The sequence below is a fragment of the Rhinoraja longicauda genome, chromosome 12, assembly GCF_053455715.1.
Source record: "Rhinoraja longicauda isolate Sanriku21f chromosome 12, sRhiLon1.1, whole genome shotgun sequence".
Classification (NCBI taxonomy): Eukaryota; Metazoa; Chordata; class Chondrichthyes; order Rajiformes; family Arhynchobatidae; genus Rhinoraja; species Rhinoraja longicauda.
Window position 1 is genome coordinate 51,633,671 of NC_135964.1, and position 14,252 is coordinate 51,647,922.

At 49.6% G+C, this 14,252-nt stretch overlaps 1 protein-coding gene across 3 annotated transcripts in view; it reads left to right on the top strand.

Moving 5' to 3' along the window:
• The first annotated feature begins 6 nt into the window (after positions 1–6).
• usp25 (ubiquitin specific peptidase 25) overlaps positions 7–14,252 on the top strand; it is a 151,677-nt gene continuing 137,431 nt past the window's right edge. For all 3 annotated transcript variants that reach the window (XM_078409739.1, XM_078409740.1, XM_078409741.1), the window contains exon 1: positions 7–36. The gene's annotated coding sequence lies outside the window, so the exon portion shown is untranslated. The remainder of the gene's footprint in view (positions 37–14,252) is intronic.

Consider the following 14,252-nt stretch of genomic DNA (forward strand, 5'->3'; position numbering starts at 1 on the left):
GTGGAACAGAATGTTCTGCAGCAACACTCGCAGAAGGTGAGGCCCGTCTCCCACCCTCCTTCCTCTCCCTTTCTCCCTCTCCTCTTCTCTCCCTCCCTCCTTCTCTCTCTCTCTCCCTCCTTCCCCCTCCCTCCTTCCTTCTCTCCCTCCGTCCCTCCCTCCTTCCCTCTCTTCTTTCCACCCTCATCCCTCTCTCTCTCTCCCTCACTCACCCCCTCAGTCCCGGGCCCGGGGCGGGCGGGCGGGCGGGCGGTTGGCGGTTGGTGGCGGTTGGCGGGGGGGGGAGACGCGCGCGGAGGGGGGGGGGGGGGGGGGGGGGAGACGCGCGCGGAGGGGGGGGGGGCGGGAGGGGCCGCGCGCCGCTTGTTTACCTCACGGGGCCGCAAGTACACAGCAGGCCGCGCCTCGGGCCCCGCACCCGGGGGGAGGGGGGGGGGGGGGAGTGAGAGGGGGGGGGGGGGGGAGAGTGAGAGGAGAGTGAGGGGGGGGAGGGAGAGTGAGGGGGGGGGAGAGTGAGGGGGGGAGAGTGAGGGGGGGGGGAGTGAGGGGGGGGGAGTGAGAGGGGGGGGTGAGGGGGGGGAGGGAGAGTGAGGGTGAGGGGGGAGGGAGAGTGAGGGGGGGGAGAGGGGGGGGAGTGGGGGAGGGGAGGGGGAGTGGGGGGGGGGAGAGTGAGGGGAGAGGGGGGGTGATGGGGAGGGGGTGATGGGGAGAGAGGGAGGAGAAGAGGGAGAGAGAGGAGAGGGAGAGGAGTGAGAGAGTGATGGGGAGAGGGAGAGAGAGGAGGGGGGTAGAGAGGGAGGGGGAGGGAGGGGAGGAGTGGGGAGGGAGGGGAGGAGGAGGAGAGAAAGAAGAGGGAGAGAGAGAGGAGGGGGGAGAGGGAGAGGGAGATGAGTGAGAGTGATGGGGAGAGGGGGACAGAGAGAGGAGGGGGGTAGAGAGGGAGGGAGAGGGGAAGGGAGAGGGAAAGGAGAGAAGGGAGGGGGGAGTGATGGGGAGAGTGAGGGGCAGAGGGGAGGGGGAGGAGAGAGTGATGGGGAGAGGGAGAGAATGAAGGTGAGAGAGGAAGGGGCAGAGGGGTGGGGCAGAGGCAGATGAGTGAGAGTGATGGGGAGAGAAGGAGGGGGGAGTGAGAGAGGGGAGGGGGGAAGGGAAAGTGAGAGGGTGGGAGAGAGTGATGGGGAGAAGAGGGAGAGAGGGGAGGGGAGAGGGAGGGAGGGGGAGAGAGAGGGAGAATGAGGGGGGAAAGAGGAAGAGAGAGAGAGTGATGGGGAGAATGAGGGGGGATAGAGTGAAGTGGAGGGAAAGGGGAGGAGAATGAGGGAGAGAGTGAGGGTGAGGGAGGACGAGGGGGAGGGGATAGAGTGCGGGTGAGAGTGAAGGGGAGAGGGTGAGGGAGAGTGGGAGGAGGAATGAGGGAGAGGGAGGGAATGATGGATGGAGAGGGAGGGAGGAGGGAATGAGAGAGAGAGAGAGAGGGATGGGGAGAAAGGGGCTGGAGGGAGGGAGTATGAAGGGGCTGGGGGCGGTAGGGAGGGAGGGTTGAAGGGGGGGTGGGTGGGTGAGTGGAGGAGGAGAGGGTCACGGGTGGGGAGAGACGGTACAGTGGGAGAACAGAGAGGGGTAGGTCCCATGGGAAGGAAAGGGTAGGCAGAGTGGGTCTGGAGAAAAGCGGGGGAACCTGAGGGGGGGTTATGGTAAAGGATGATGAAAGGATGGAAGTGTCGGGTGAGGGGGGGGGGGGACAGGGAGGTGGGGTAGGAGGGGCGAGGGGAGGGGGTGTTGGGTGTGGTGGAGGTGGGGGGTAGCAAGACAAAAGAGAGAGGGAGGGGTGGATATTGAGGAGGGGAGAGTACGGAGGAGGCTGTGAGAGGCAGGGTCACGTAGGGAGGTGGATAAGGGGTCGGAGCTCATAAGGGAAGATACATTTATGAAATATATCTGGCGTGCTGGAATATTTTTGTATTTCATTGTTCTGACCTCTTGATTATCCGTGACAATCATCACTCTCACTTAGAGGCACTGCCATTTGCGGCCAAGGTTTATCACTGCAATTTCCTCCCGTTCCTTAGCCTCTCTGTTGAAATGCCCCTAAAAGCTTTCTCCTTTGCCCAGATTTTTGACCATGTCTGTCTGTTCTCTGTGGTTTAAATTCAGTTTCATATCGAACGACTCGCATTTTCAATGTTCAGTTCAGTTTCAGTTTTGTTTATTGTCGTGTGTCCAGTGAAATGCTTTTTGTTGTGTGCTAACCAGTCAGCGAAAAGAACTATGTGTGATTACAGTCGATCCATTGACTGTACGTGTCGATACATGATAAGGGGATGACGTTTAGTGCAAAAGTAAAGGCAGCAAAGTCCGATTAAGGATAGTGCGAGGGTCGCCAGTGAGGTAGGTAGTAGTTCAGCACAAGCTCTCTGGTTGTGTGTGGTAGGATTGGTTCAGTTGCCTGATAACAGCTGGGAGGAAACCGTAACAGCTGGGAGGAAACTGTTAAAGACGCCTTGTGTATCATTTGTCATGTTAAATTTGGTTTCTCTAAGATAAGCACAACTTCACTCAGGACTTTAAATTCCAATGCAAGAATGAAATGGAAGTTAACATGCAGAGTAGGGGAAACCCTGCACTATCTGGTGCAGTTAATGAGTACTACAGCAAGGAAACAGGCCCTTCAGCCTGACACTCCCATGCTGACCAAGATGCCCCATCTATGCTAGTCCTACCTGCCCATGTTTGGCCCACATCCCTCTCAACCTTTCCTATCCACGTACCTGTCCAAATGTCTTTTAAGTGGTGTTGTAGTACCCGCCACAAATACCTCGCTTCACATACCCACCACCCTCTGAGTGAAAATGTCGCCCCTCGGCTTAGTATTAAATCTTGTTCCTCTCACCTTAAACATATGTGGGTGGTGCAGTGGTAGAGTTGCTGCCTTACAGTGCCAGAGACTGGCAACAGTGCTGTCTGCACGGAGTTTGTACATTCTCCCTGTGACCGCGTGGGTTTTCTCTGGGGTGCTCCGGTTTCCTCCCACACTCCAAAGACGCACAGGTTTGTAGGTTAATTGGCTTCGGTAAAAATTGTGAATTGTCCCTGGTGGGTTAGATAATGCTAGTGTACAGATGATCACTGGTCAGTGCGGAACCAGCGGGTCAAAGGGCCTGATTCTGCACTGTATCGCTAAAGTCTGAAGTAATGTTCTCTTGTTTTTGATTCCCCTACCCTGGGCAAGGAAACTCTGCATTCACCCTATCTATTCCCCTTAATGGGTTTTATGCACCTCTATAAGATCATTTGAGGAAAGATTGAAAAGACTGGGCTCGTATTCACTGAAGTTTAGAAGAATGAGAGGGGATCTCGTAGAGACGTATAAAATTATAAAAGGACTGGGCAAGCTCGATGCAGGAAAATGTTCCCAATGTTGGGGGAGTCCAGAACCATGGGACACAGTCTAAGAATAAAGGGGAGGCCGTTTAAAACTGAGGTGAGAAGAAACTTCTTCACCCAGAGAGTTATGAATTTGTGGAATTCCCTGCCACAGAAGGCAGTGGAGGCCAATTCACTGGATGGATTTAAAAGAGAGTTAGATAGAGCTCTAGGGGCTAGTGGAATCAAGGGATATGGGGAGAAGGCAGGCACGGGTTACTGATTGTGGATGATCAGCCACGATCAAAATGAATGGCGGTGCTGGCTCGAAGGGCCAAATGGCCTCCTCCTGCACCTATTTTCTATGTTTCTATCCCTCAGCCTCCTGTGATTATAGGAATAAAGTCCGAACCTGCCCAACCTCTCCCTGTAGTCCAGCTCCTCAAGACCAGGCAATGGCCTTGTAAATCTTCTCCGCACTCTTTCCAGCTTCATCACATCCCCCAACAGGGTGATAAAATAAAGAACACAGTACTCCCAAGTTGTTTGTGATACCACTTTTATGTTGTACAGCTTGCAACCTCTGACTTCTTGACCACAGCTGCCATTTTTCAGATGGAACAAAATTAAACTAAAGATCTACCTGCCACTGGTTTGCATGTAAGATCCCACCTCTATGTTTCGAATGGCGGCAGAAGGATCGGCCCTCAATATTGTTCCCTCAGCTTGCAATGTAATTTGGTCTATATTGTAGAAACATAGAAAATAGGTGCAGTAGTAGGCCATTCGGCCCTTCGAGCCAGCACCGCCATTCAATATGATCACGGCTGATCATCCAAAATCAGTACCCCGTTCCTGCTTTTTCCCCATATCCCTTGATTCCGTTAGCCCTAAGAGCTGTGTCTATCTTTGGTGCAAACCAGCATCTGCTGTTCCTTCCTACTCATGATATAGACCAAATGTCAAATTTCTTCAGACCCTGACACAAATGGGAGGAACAGTACCTCATATTTCACTTGGGCAGCTTACAGGCAGATTTCTCTAACTTCCAGTAACCCTTGCATTCCCTCTCTCTCCGTCCCTCCCCCATCCGAGGCCTCTTGCTGATTTCATCGTTTGTATCCCATTGTTATCACCTCATCATATGTTGAAAGACTGGAGCGACTAGGCTTGTATACACTGGAATTTAGAAGGATGAGAGGGGATCTTATCGAAACGTATAAGATTATTAAGGGGTTGGACATGTTAGAGGCAGGAAACATGTTCCCAATGTTGGGAGTCCAGAACAAGGGGCCACAGTTTAAGAATAAGGGGTAGGCCATTTAGAACTGAGATGAGGAAAAACTTTTTCAGTCAGAGAGTTGTGAATCTGTGGAATTCTCTGCCTCAGAAGGCAGTGGAGGCCAATTCTCTGAATGCATTCAAGAGAGAGCTAGATAGAGCTCTTAAGGATAGCGGAGTCAGGGGGTATGGGGAGAAGGCAGGAACGGGGTACTGATTGAGAATGATCAGCCATGATCACATTGTATGGCGGTGCTGGCTCGAAGGGCCGAATGGCCTCCTCCTGCACCTATTGTCTATCAGCCAACAATGGACCTCTCCCTGACTTTCAGTCTGATGAAGGGTCTCGACCCAAAACATCACCCTTTCCTTTTCTCCAGAGATACCGCCTGACCCGCTGAGTTACTCCAGCATTTAAGGATAGCGGAGTGAGGGGGTATGGGGAGAAGGCAGGAACGGGGTACTGATTGAGAGTGATCAGCCATGATCGCATTGAATGGCGGTGCTGGCTCGAAGGGCTGAATGGCCTACTCCTGCACCTATTGTCTATTGTCATTTTGTGTCTGTCTTTGATCAGAGAGTGATACAGCGTGGAAACTGGCCCACACCAGCCAACACGTCGCAGCTACACTAGTCCCACCTGCCCGCGTTTGGTCCGTATCCCTCCAAACCTGTCCTTTCCATGTACCTGTCTAACTGTCTTAAAAGTTTGGATAGTCCCAGCCTCAACTACCTTCTCTGGCAGCTTGTTCCATACACCCACCGTCCTTTGTTTTGTCTGTATCATGTTGCTGCTGTTGGGATCCTGCTGTTTAGAAATTCGGCAGTACCTTTTCCTAATTGCAAAAGCGACTGCAAAAAATAATGTTCTCGGCTACAACGACTTCTGAAGAAGAGTCTCGGCCCAAAACGTCACCCTTTCCTTCTCGATTTATTCACAAACTGCTGGAGTAACTCAGCAGGTCAGGCAGCATCTCGGGAGAGAAGGAATGGGTGACGTTTCGGGTCGAGACCCTTCTTCAGACTGAAGAAGGATCTCGACCCGAAATGTCACCCATTCCTTCTCTCCCGAGATGCTGCCTGACCTGCTGAGAATGGATGACGTTTCGGGTCGAGACCCTTCTTCAGACTGAAGAAGGGTCTCGACCCGAAACGTCACCCATTCCTTCTGTCCCGAGATGCTGCCTGACCTGCTGAGTTACTCCAGCATTTTGTGAATAAATCGATTTGTACCAGTATCTGCAGTTATTTTCTTATACTCTTTCCTTCTCTCCAGAGATGCTGCCAGTCCCGCTGAGTTACTCCTTTCTTTAGTGTTTATCTTCACTAGGGACATTCTTGGGTCGTACGAATATTTTTGGTTTGCGTAGCAGGTTGTAGTTCTTTCCCCACTGACGATTGATAGGCCTTACCCATTTTGCGTATACTGTTACATAATCGGCTTGTGGCATATTTCCCTGCTCAGGGTTGCTGTGATGTTGGCCTAGATTTGATGAGTCTGCTGGAAAAATTCCGTTTTTTAAATGCTTTTATAAGCTGGTGATTATCCGAGTCTGTCGGCTTTCCTCCATGGGCCTCTGATTTCTGGTGTCATAAGGTCACAAATGATAGGCGGAGAATTAGGCCATTCGGCCTATCATGTCCACTCTGCCGTTCAATCATGGCTGATCTATCTCTCCCTGCTAACCCCATTTTCCTGCCTTCTCGCCAAAACATCTGACACACGTACTAATCACGAATCTATCTATCTATCTCTGCCATAAAAATATCCACTGACTTGACCTCCACGGCCGTCTATGCCAAAGAATTCCACATATTCACCACTCTCTGACTAAAGAAATTCCTCCTCATCTCCTTCTTAAAAGAACGTCCTTTAATTCTGAGGCTATGACCTCTAATCCTAGACTCTCCCGCTAGTGGAAACATCCTCTCCACATCCACTCTATCCAAACCTTTCACTATTCTGTACGTTTCAATGAGGCCCCCCCCCCCCCCCCCCTCATTCTTCTAAACACCAGCGAGTTCAGGCCCAGTGCCATCAAATGCTCACCATATCTTAATCTAATCTTTCCTGGGATCATTCTTGTAAATGTGTGTAATGGGCAGTGCTGGCTTGGGCCTAAACGAGTTGCCTTTATCAAATTGCTTTTGAACTGAGCAACTTGCAGGGTCAATTGAAAAGGCAGTTCAGTTTTAGTTTAGAGATACAGCGCGGAAAAAGGGCCTTCGGCCCACCGAATCCGCACCGACCAGCGATCCCCGCTCATGGACAATTTTTACCCACGCAGGTCACGGGGAGACCGTACAAACTCCAAATAGACAGCACCCGTAGCCAGGATCGAACCCGGGTCTCTGGCGCTGTGAGGTGGCAACTCTACCACTGCTCCCCACTATCTTGTCATCAGTCATCTTGACTGATGCTAGGTATTTGGTTTTGCTTCAATAACTGATTTAAATTCCCCTGATTCCTGGAGTCATACAGCACGGAAACAGACCAACTCCCCCATGCTCACCAAGATGCCCCAATATAAGCTGGCCGCGTTTGGTCTAAATCCGAAATGTTTCCTATCCATGTACCTGCCCAAATGTCTTATGAATGCTGTTACAGTACCTTCCCTGATAGCTAGTTCCATACACCCACCACCCTTTGAGTGAAAAAGCTCCCCCGCAGGTTCCTATTAAATCATTTCCCTCCCTCACCTTAAACCAGGTCCTCCAGTTCGTGATTCCCTTATCTATATACTAAAACTCTTGTTTTCTGAACTTCAGCCAAAACGGTACACGATAGCGCGGCAATTTTAGGCCCACCTTACTCACCATTGTCACTTTAGTGATAATGCAATTAGGTTTATTGAAATCGGTGTTATATTTTTAAAGTTATTCACATTTTAAAGTTTAAAAGGAGGAGGGAGGGAGGGAGGGGGGCAGGGAGGAGGAGAGGGGAGGGGGGGTTGAGGGGGGAGGACAGCACCAATGCAGGAGAGGTTTGAGCCCAACGGGTCCACTTGGTCTTGTGTTAGTTAAAAGACTTTGACCCTGTCCCCTTCATGATTTTATACATTGCCACAATGGGATTTAAATATAACTCTTGATTATTAGTCCAAGCCTTAGACTACACATCTAATTTTACATCCATTAAGCTATTGCATTTCAAAAGTAAAAATGTCTAAAATAATTTACCATTCTATGAGAAGTCGCTCATAACTGTAGGAAACCTCATCTCCAACCTCATCTACTGTATCCACTGTTCCAGGTGTCAACTTCTCTAAATCGGCGAGACCAAGCGCAGGCTTGCCGATCGTTTCGCTGAACACCTCCGCTCAGTCCGTCTCAACCAACCCGATCTCCCGGTGGCTCAGCACTTCAACTCCCCCTCCCATTCCCAATCTGACCTTTCTGTCCTGGGCCTCCTCCATTGTCAGAGTGAGGCCCAGCGCAAATTAGAGGAACAGCGCCACTTATTTCGCTTGGGTAGTTTACACCCCAGCGGTATGATCATAGACTTCTCCCACTTTAGGTAGTCCCTGCTTCCCCTCTCTATCCCCTCCCCCTTCCCAGTTCTCCCACTAGTCTTCCTGTCTCCGACTACATCCTATCTTTGTCCCGCCCCCTCCCCTGACATCAGTCTGAAGAACGGTCTCGACCCGAAACGTCGCCCATTCTTTCTCTCCTGAGATGCTGCTTGACCCGCTGAGTTTCTCCAGCATTTTGTGTCTACCTTCGTTCATAACTGTGTTTGGTTCTGAGAAAGTATGCTGGAGTTGGAACTTTACATGTTTGCCTTTCCACAGATGCTGCCTGACTCATTAAGTGTTTCCAGCAATTCTATATTTATGATGGGGCAGTAGTGTAACGCAGACGGTAGAGCTGCTGCCTCACAGCGCCAGAGACCCGGGTTCGATCCAGACCTTGGGTGCTGTCTGTGTAGAGTTTGTCCGTTCTCCCTGTGACCGAACGTGGGTTTTTACCGGGTGCTCCTGTTTCCCCCCGCACATCCCAAACATGTGTAGGTTTAGAAACATACATGCTGCTTGACCCGCTGAGTTACTCCAGCATGTTTCTATGTTTCCCCCCGCACATCCCAAACATGTGTAGGTTTAGAAACATAGATGCTGCTTGACCCGCTGAGTTACTCCAGCATGTTTCTATGTTTCCCCCCGCACATCCCAAACATGTGTAGGTTTGCAGGTTAATTGGTCGTCTGTAAATTGCCACTCGGAAACAGGCCCCTTCAGCCCACTCGGCCAGCGATCCCCACACACTGACACCATCCTACCCACACTAGGGACAAATTACAATTTTACCAAAGCCAATTAACCGACAAACCTGCACGTTTTTGTGTGGGAGGAAACCGGAGCACCCGGAGAAAACCCACCGGGTTACAGGGAGAACGCACAAACTCCGTACAGACAGCGCCCTTAGTCAGGATTTAACCCTCTCCATTGGTGTTGTAAGGCAGCAACTCTCCCACTGCGCCACCCTTGAAGTTGTGATCAATTGGCTGTGGTCTCATTAAATTGCAGAGTATTGGCTTCAGGTCTTATTTCATAGGTTTGTAAATTCTAAATTAAACAGCTTTGGTCATGTTAGTCTCTCCTCATCATTATATTTTGGCAGCCCTGGCAAAGCCAAGCATAATCTCTGTATGACAATAGACAATAGGTGCAGGAGGAGGCCATTCAGCCCTTCGAGCCAGCACCGCCATTCAATGTGATCATGGCTGATCATTCTCAATCAGTACCCCGTTCCTGCCTTCTCCCCATACCCCCTGACTCCGCTATCCTTAAGAGCCACAGATTCACAACTCTCTGACTGGAAAAGTTTTTCCTCACCTCTGTTCTAAATGGCCTACCCCTTATTCTTAAACTGTGGCCCCTGGTTCTGGACTCCCCCAACATTGGGAACATGTTTCCTGCCTCTAACGTGTCCAACCCCTTAATAATCTTATACGTTTCGATAAGATCTCCTCTCATCCTTCTAAATTCCAGTGTATACAAGCCTAGTCGCTCCAGTCTTTCAAGATATGGCAGTCCCGCCATTCCGGCAATTAACCTAGTTGCCTAGTAAACCTACGCTGCACGCCCTCAATAGCAAGAATATCCTTCCTCAAATTTGGAGACCAAAACTGCACACAGTACTCCAGGTGCGGTCTCACCAGGGCCCGGTACAACTGCAGAAGGACCTCTTTGCTCCTATACTCAACTCCTCTTGTTCTGAAGGCCAACATATGGTCTCCAAGTGCGAACACATCCAAAGGGCAGCACGGTGGCACTGCGGTTGAGTTGCTGCCTCACAGCGCCAGTGACCCGGGTTCGATCCTGACTACGCGTGCTGCCTGTACAGAGTTTGGTGCGTTCTCCCTGTGACCGTGTGGGTTTTCCCCAGGTGCTTTGGTTTTCCCCTACACTCCAACGACATACATGTTTGTAGGTTCATTTGGCTTCGGTAAATATTGTAAATCGCCCCTAATGTGCAGGATAGTATTAGTGTACGGGGTTTCAATAGACAATAGACAATAGGTGCAGGAGTAGGCCATTCGGCCCTTCGAGCCAGCACCGCCATTCAATGTGATCATGGCTGATCATTCTCAATCAGTAACCCGTTCCTGCTTTCTCCCCATACCCCCTGACTCCGCTATCCTTAAGAGCTCTATCTAGCTCTCTCTTGAATGTTTTCAAAGGTTTCAAAGGGGTGTTCGCTGGTCACCATGGACTTGGTGGGCCGAAGGTCCTGTTTCTACGCTGTAGCTCTAAACTAATTTTTTTCTGCATTACTCTGATCTCTTTAAACACACAAGAAACTGCAGATGGAGTTTTGAGTAAAATGCAAAGTGCTGGAGTAACTAAGCAGGTCAGGCAGTATCTCTGGAGACATGGATAGGCGACGTTTCAGGTTACAACCCTTCAGAATGTCATTGGTTCCCATCGATATTGTTTACACTTTCAACCAGATTCTCCTGTGCCCTGGAAGGACATTGAGACTTATTGGTAGAAAGGAACTGCAGATACTGGTTTAAATCGATGATGGACATGAGAGGGCGGCACGGTGGCGCAGCGGTAGAGTTGCTGCCTTACAGCGAATGCAGCGCCGGAGACCCAGGTTCGATCCCGATTATGGGTGCTGTCTGTACGGAGTTTGTACGTTCTCCCCATGACCTGCGTTGGTTTTCTCCGAGATCTTCGGCTTCCACCCACACTCCAAAGACGTACTGGTATGTAGATCAATTGGCTTGGTAAATGTAAAAATTGTCCCTAGTGGGTATAGGATAGTGTTAGTGTGCGGGGATCGCTGGTCGGCGCGGACCCGGTGGGCCGAATGGGCCTGTTTTTGTGCTGTATCTCTGTATCTGTATCTCCAAAAGCTGGAGTAACTCAGCGGGTCTGAAGAAGGGTCTTGACCCGAAACATCACCTATTCCTTTTCTCCAGAGATGATGTCTGACCGGCTATGTTATTCCAGCTTTTTGTGTCCATCTTGAGACTGTGTTTAGTTTCTCCAATACTGCCTGACTTCTGATTTCAGTTCAGTTTACTTTGTGGTCACGTGTCCCGAGGTACAGTGAAAGGCTGTTGTCGCATGCTAACCAGTCAGCATAAAGACAACGCACGATTACAATCGAGCCGTTTACAGTGTATCTCCACCATTCTTCAGTCTGAATAAGAGTCCCGACCCAAAACATCTATCCTCTAAATGTCAAAGCCCTATCCGTAGACAGACACAAAATGCTGGAGTAACTCAGCGGGCAATAGGCAGCATCTCTGGAGAGAAGGTATGGGTGACGTTTCGGATCCAGACCCTTCTTCAAACTTTAGACTTCTTCAGACCTCAGCCCTATCCATGTTCTCCAGTGATGCTCCAGCACGTGTGGTCTTGTCTTTTTGTAAACCAGCATCTGCAGTTCCTTGTTTCTCCATCAGTTGTTAATGTTCTTGTTTGGGATTATTTTACTTTGTTTAAGGCCCTACATAATGTACAGTGACGATGTTAGTCCAACTCTTGTGCAGATTCTTGTTACTAAATTAGGGATTCTCGATTGAGAAGCCTCACCGTTTTTATAGAGTCATAGAGTGAAACAGCGTGGAAACAGGCCCTTCGGCCCAACTTGCCAACATTTCCCGTCTACACTAGTCCCACCTGCCTGTGTTTAGCTAGTCTCCCTCCAAACCCGTCCTGTCCATGTCCCTGCCTAAATGTTTCTTAAACGTTGGGATGGTCCCTGCCTCAACTACCTCCTCTGGCAGCTCGTTCCATACACCCACCACCCTCTGTGTGGAAAAAGTTACCCCTCAGATTCCTGTTAAATCTTTTCCCTTTCTTTTGCTTGGAATTGAGATTGAGACAATTGAGTTTAATTGTTTAAAATTACAATTGTTTAAAATGACTAATTAAGCACTCCGGAAAAAGTTTAAAAATGATTTGCAATCCTGCTCCTCCTCGGGAAACTGTACTAACAGCTGATAAATGTTAAATCAACAGCTCCAACCTGATTTGGCCAGCTATTTTTATCCAGGTGTCAAAGAGAGCACATAAATACTGGATAGATTACAATGAATTTACAGCGCATTCAGCTTTAACTAGCCTCTGTGGTCCTCCGTCCTCTATATTTACTTTATCTTCGAGACACAGCATGGAAATAGGTCCTTTGGCCCACCGAGTCCACACAGACCATCGATCACCTGTTCACACTAGCTCTATGTCATCCCAGTTTCTCATCCACACTGAGGGCAATTCACAGAGGCCAATTCACCTACAAACCCGCACATCTTTAGGATAGACAATAGACAACAGGTGCAGGAGGAGGCCATTCGGCCCTTCGAGCTAGCACCACCATTTAATGTGATCATGGCTGATCATTCTCAATCAGTACCCCCATTCCTCCTTCTCCCCATACCCCCTGACTCTGCTATCCTTAATAGACAATAGGTGCAGGAGGAGGCCATTCGGCCCTTTAAGCCAGCACCGCCATTCAATGTGATCATGGCTGATCATTCTCAATCAGTACCCCGTTCCTGCCTTCTCCCCATACCCCCTGACTCCGCTATCTTTAAGAGCTCTATCTAGCTCTCTCTTGAATGCATTCAGAGAATTGGCCTCCACTGTCTTCAGAGGCAGAGAATTCCACAGATTTACAACTCTCTGACTGAAAAAGGTTTTCCTCATCTCCGTTCTAAATGGCCTACCCCTTATTCTTAAACTGTGGCCCCTGGTTCTGGACTCCCCCAACATTGGGAACATGTTTCCTGCCTCTAACGCCCTCAATAGCAAGAATATCCTTCCTCAAATTTGGAGACCAAAACTGCACACAGTACTCCAGGTGCGGTCTCACCAGGGCCCTGTACAACTGCAGAAGGACCTCTTTGCTCCTATACTCAACTCCTCTTGTTATGAAGGCCAACATTCCATTGGCTTTCTTCACTGCCTGCGGTACCCGCATGCTTCCTTTCAGACACCAAGATCAAGATGCACTAGGACACCCAGATCTCGTTGTACGTCCCCTTTTCCTAACTTGACACCATTCAGATAATAATCTGCCTTCTTATTCTTACCACCAAAGTGGATAACCTCTCACACTTATCCACATTAAACTGCATCTGCCATGCATCCGCCCACTCACACAACCTGTCCAAGTCACCCTGCAACCTCACAGTTCACACTACCACCCAGCTTTGTGGGATGTGGGAGGAAACCGGAGCTCCTGGAGAAAACCCACGCGGTCACAGGGAGAACGTGCAAACTCCACACCGACAGCATCTTGAGCTCAAGATCAAATGGTGCCGTGATATAGCGGCTCTCTCTACCAGTTGTGCCACTGTGCCACTCTACTATCTGCTCTTCTACGATCCATTTCTCATGGACTTCATAGGCTTTCCCTTCAAAACATCTAATCTGCTTTTTGCTGTACCCGGGCTACGTTTCTTCCAGTCTTTTGTTCGATGACCACCTGATGCAGTACATTATTTTGCTGTTAAACAATATATGGTTTTAGATTTTAAATTTAGAGATACAGCATGGAAACAGGCCCTTCGGCCCACCGTTTCCGCGCCGCCCAGCGATCCCCGCACATTAACACTATCCTACACACACTAGGGACAATTTTCACATTTTACCCAGCCAATTAACCTACAAAGCTGTACGTCTTTGGAGTGTGGGAGGAAACCGAAGATCTCGGAGAAAACCCACGCAGGTCACGGGGAGAACGTACAAACTCCGTACAGACAGTTTAAATGAAAAAGCATACAAAATGCTGGAATAACTCAGCAGATCAGACAGCATCTCTGGTGAAGGAAAAAAACTAGATGCCGGTATAAATCGAAGGTAGATACAAAATACTGGAGTAACTCAGCGGGTCAGGCAGCATCTCGGGAGAGGAGGAATGAGAGAAAAAGGGTCTTGACCCGAGAGGTCACCCATTCCTTCTCTCCAGAGATGCTGCCTGACCCGCTGAGTTACTCCAGCATTTTGTGTCTAGCATCTCTGATGAATGTGGCTAGATGACATTTTGGGTCTTCAGTCTCTACCCGAAACATCATCGATGCATGTTCTGTGGAATTCTCTGCCACAGAAAGCAGTGGAGGCCAATTCACTGGATGTTTTCAAGAGAGAGTTAGA